The sequence below is a fragment of the Schistocerca americana genome, unplaced genomic scaffold (genome assembly GCF_021461395.2).
Source record: "Schistocerca americana isolate TAMUIC-IGC-003095 unplaced genomic scaffold, iqSchAmer2.1 HiC_scaffold_389, whole genome shotgun sequence".
Taxonomy (NCBI): Eukaryota; Metazoa; Arthropoda; class Insecta; order Orthoptera; family Acrididae; genus Schistocerca; species Schistocerca americana.
The window spans coordinates 72501-77500 of NW_025726114.1; the positions used below are offsets into that span (position 1 = coordinate 72501).

At 53.2% G+C, this 5000-nt stretch overlaps 1 non-coding gene across 1 annotated transcript in view; it reads right to left on the minus strand.

Moving 5' to 3' along the window:
• The window catches only part of LOC124582031, a 1910-nt gene extending 1113 nt beyond the window's left edge, over positions 1-797 (minus strand). Inside the window, exon 1 of the ribosomal RNA XR_006973653.1 lies at positions 1-797. This exon is cut by the window's left edge and continues 1113 nt beyond it. This is a non-coding gene — a ribosomal RNA (small subunit ribosomal RNA).
• Positions 798-5000: the final 4203 nt, after the last annotated feature.

Sequence of the window (5000 nt, forward strand, 5' to 3'; positions counted from 1 at the left end):
GGATTGCAACGGGGTCCGCCTCGGGACGCACGAGCACGCACGAGGCGCGTCGCACGCCTTCAGCTCGCCCCACCGGCAGGACGTCCCACGATACATGCCAGTTAAACACCGACGGGCGGTGAACCAACAGCGTGGGACACAAATCCAACTACGAGCTTTTTAACCGCAACAACTTTAATATACGCTATTGGAGCTGGAATTACCGCGGCTGCTGGCACCAGACTTGCCCTCCAATAGATACTCGTTAAAGGATCTAAAGTGTACTCATTCCGATTACGGGGCCTCGGATGAGTCCCGTATCGTTATTTTTCGTCACTACCTCCCCGTGCCGGGAGTGGGTAATTTGCGCGCCTGCTGCCTTCCTTGGATGTGGTAGCCGTTTCTCAGGCTCCCTCTCCGGAATCGAACCCTGATTCCCCGTTACCCGTTACAACCATGGTAGGCGCAGAACCTACCATCGACAGTTGATAAGGCAGACATTTGAAAGATGCGTCGCCGGTACGAGGACCGTGCGATCAGCCCAAAGTTATTCAGAGTCACCAAGGCAAACGGACCGGACGAGCCGACCGATTGGTTTTGATCTAATAAAAGCGTCCCTTCCATCTCTGGTCGGGACTCTGTTTGCATGTATTAGCTCTAGAATTACCACAGTTATCCAAGTAACGTGGGTACGATCTAAGGAACCATAACTGATTTAATGAGCCATTCGCGGTTTCACCTTAATGCGGCTTGTACTGAGACATGCATGGCTTAATCTTTGAGACAAGCATATGACTACTGGCAGGATCAACCAGGGAGCTGCGTCAACTAGAGCTGAGCAGCCGGCCGCCCGGGAGTGTGTCCCGGGGGCCCGCGCGAACACGCAAGCGTCCGCTCAATTATTCTGCAAACAGGAGGAGGCTGAGCTCCCCTGCACAATACACCTCGAAACCCTCTCAGGTCCCGGCGGCGCGCAGCGCCGTCCTAAGTACTTGGTCGGGTTCGAGAGAGGCGCAATCGCCCGGAGTTTGGCGAGTAGACGCTTTAGGTGCGACCACCCGTGCTCCCAACTGAGCTTGCCGCTGCCGACAGAGGCCCGGGAGCGTGCTGTCGTGGCATTGCCGGCGGGAGACAACACGCGCCACCTACGGTGGCCGGCAGCTCCAACGCCAGCGCCACAGAAGGACAAAAGCCCCACTTGGGTGCCGAAGCGAACTCTCCCAGCACAGCGCACGCGCCAACACGTCCGCACAGCTGCGATACAATCCACCTGCGAGAACCGCAGAGGCGACCGAGCAGCAGACGGCGTCGCGGCGCCGAGCGCCGGGCGGCGGCGCATCCTCAGCGCACACAGTCCTCAATCGGACCAGCACACTGCAGATGTCCACCGCGCTTCGCACCGGGCCCGCGAGGACCTACTTTGGCCGCACGGCGCCGCGTGCAGGGTGCGCCGGCGCGCAGCTGCGCCGCCTGCCGCCTCCGTCGGCCGGCGCGCCTGCCACTGGCCGCCCCCACCAGCCGGCTGTAGCGCGTGCGCCCACGCACCGCGCGGCCAGCACGCCGGAAGGCCCCCCCTCACCGGCCGGGGACGGTCCCACCCAGCCACCGCCGCGTATCGCTTCACACCCACATGCCATTCACGTTCGTGGGCATGGTGGGTATCGCTGAAACAACCGGTTGGTAGCTCAACCGATCGTCGCCATCACTGATTCACCTCTAGCGAGAACAACCGCACCACAACGGTTTACCAGTTCTTCATTTGCGTAACGTCACCAGCAAACGTAGACGTCCATCGCCATTTGCAAATTCAACGATTGTTGCATGCCTGTGTCAGGTGTCACGACACACTATGTCTGCCCACATACACGCAACAACATGTGCACGCTTCGCGAACACGTGGAAGGTGGCCCCCGTACGTATGCGATGTCCATTGCGCGAACGACTGTCAACCGGCCTCTGTCGCACGTCGCAGATGTGGAACGCAGTGCACCATGCTATCACGGTGTGTGAGAAGAGACGACTACGTCTGACAACACGCGCCACTACATCAACAGACGGCTCATGCTGATCGCCATCCACGGCATACCATACTGCAATCCAGCTCTTATAGGGAGACGACACGTAGCTGAGTGCACAATATTTGGACCGTATGGTTCGCCGTTGTTGGCGCAGTCGTGGTACGGTCACACATGTACCACGATGTATCATTCAGTACATGAGGACCAATGTGCGGTACAGTGTGTGATTTGGACGTACAACATCAGCGGACAGTTGCCACAAGCCGTACCACAACGTAGGCTGTGCTTCGCCATGCGAATGCCAATGAACAACTGCGAAGGGCATTGAGCATGTACGTCCTGCCGCCATCCGCATTACAGTGTATAGCTGCAAGGTGTTTAACATGAAGCGATACTCTGGGGACCGGGCAGTGCGAGTAGCAAACTATATTGCGGGGGTTGCAGTTAGGCAACACTACACTAATTTAACGCGTCGTATGACAATTACAGAGCAGGTTAAGGCCCAACGTGTGTTGGGTTAAGGCCCAACGTGTGTTGGGTTAAGGCCCAACGTGTGTTGGGTTAAGGCCCAACGTGTGTTGGGTTAAGGCCCAACGTGTGTTGGGTTAAGGCCCAACGTGTGTTGGGTTAAGGCCCAACGTGTGTTGGGTTAAGGCCCAACGTGTGTTGGGTTAAGGCCCAACGTGTGTTGGGTTAAGGCCCAACGTGTGTTGGGTTAAGGCCCAACGTGTGTTGGGTTAAGGCCCAACGTGTGTTGGGTTAAGGCCCAACGTGTGTTGGGTTAAGGCCCAACGTGTGTTGGGTTAAGGCCCAACGTGTGTTGGGTTAAGGCCCAACGTGTGTTGGGTTAAGGCCCAACGTGTGTTGGGTTAAGGCCCAACGTGTGTTGGGTTAAGGCCCAACGTGTGTTGGGTTAAGGCGCAACATAGGTTAGGTTAAGGCGCAACATAGGTTAGGTTAAGGCGCAACATAGGTTAGGTTAAGGCGCAACATAGGTTAGGTTAAGGCGCAACATAGGTTAGGTTAAGGCGCAACATAGGTTAGGTTACGGCGCAACATAGGTTAGGTTAAGGCGCAACATAGGTTAGGTTAAGGCGCAACATAGGTTAGGTTACGGCGCAACATAGGTTAGGTTAAGGCGCAACATAGGTTAGGTTAAGGCGCAACATAGGTTAGGTTAAGGCGCAACATAGGTTAGGTTAAGGCGCAACATAGGTTAGGTTAAGGCGCAACATAGGTTAGGTTAAGGCGCAACATAGGTTAGGTTAAGGCGCAACATAGGTTAGGTTAAGGCGCAACATAGGTTAGGTTACGGCGCAACATAGGTTAGGTTAAGGCGCAACATAGGTTAGGTTAAGGCGCAACATAGGTTAGGTTAAGGCGCAACATAGGTTAGGTTATGGCGCAACATAGGTTAGGTTACGGCGCAACATAGGTTAGGTTACGGCGCAACATAGGTTAGGTTAAGGCGCAACATAGGTTAGGTTAAGGCGCAACATAGGTTAGGTTAAGGCGCAACATAGGTTAGGTTAAGGCGCAACATAGGTTAGGTTAAGGCGCAACATAGGTTAGGTTAAGGCGCAACATAGGTTAGGTTAAGGCGCAACATAGGTTAGGTTAAGGCGCAACATGGGTTAGGTTAAGGCGCAACATGGGTTAGGTTAAGGCGCAACATGGGTTAGGTTAAGGCGCAACATGGGTTAGGTTAAGGCGCAACATGGGTTAGGTTAAGGCGCAACATGGGTTAGGTTAAGGCGCAACATGGGTTAGGTTAAGGCGCAACATGGGTTAGGTTAAGGCGCAACATGGGTTAGGTTAAGGCGCAACATGGGTTAGGTTAAGGCGCAACATGGGTTAGGTTAAGGTACAATATGGGTTAGGTTAAGGTACAATATGGGTTAGGTTAAGGTACAATATGGGTTAGGTTAAGGTACAATATGGGTTAGGTTAAGGTACAATATGGGTTAGGTTAAGGTACAATATGGGTTAGGTTAAGGTACAATATGGGTTAGGTTAAGGTACAATATGGGTTAGGTTAAGGTACAATATGGGTTAGGTTAAGGTACAATATGGGTTAGGTTAAGGTACAATATGGGTTAGGTTAAGGTACAATACGGGTTAGGTTAAGGTACAATACGGGTTAGGTTAAGGTACAATACGGGTTAGGTTAAGGCACTTGGGGGGGGGGGGGGCCCGGTTTGTTGATTGTGATTATCGTAAGTAAATGACTGCGGCATCATCTGATTTGCCACGTCAGGGTGCACCTTTGGCTCATAACAGGCGGCGCTCTGATTCCATGCTTGTGGCAGACCTGTGTCTTTCATTCCTGCCATTGTTTGTGTGGTGTGACAGGAGGCAGTATTGTGATGTTGGGTGCACCCCTGTCTGGGACATGTGTGGGTGTTGGTGGCTTAGCTGAGCAATGGTGGTTGTCGGAAGGGTGGGATATTCTGTTTTCCGAGTGGACCTCCCGGTCTGGTTATGATAGTGTGGATTGTCTAATGTGGCAGAGAGGATGCACTGGGTGTTGTTCCATGCTGGTGCTTACATATTGTCTGTGTGCCTGTTACAGGCAGAGAGTAGTGCGTGATAAGAGTGTCTGGCTGACGTGTGATTGTGAGCAGAGTCTTTCAGCATGTATACGGACAGGTCTATACATTATCTGTATTCTGATGGCTCTATCTATTACTAATCAGCGCCGTGTATACGTTTAATCCGGTTCCAGTCGAAACTATTGTATCTCTGTACATTAGTGACACGGCGAGCCCGCTATGTAGTTACTCGTCTCGGCAGCTTCCACCGGTGTATGGCAAATGATTATAAGGAATCAGTCTAGTCGTCAATACCGATAGTCTGACGTCACATGTCTGGGGTGGGGGACGCTGCGCCCTTCCGGTGGGTCATGGCCTAGGAAGACTCTTCCCACGCAGGGGGCTTGGACTGTCATTGACTCTTCCGAGTAATATACTTGCCGTACGTTTTTGCGACTGCGAGTGCAACGCT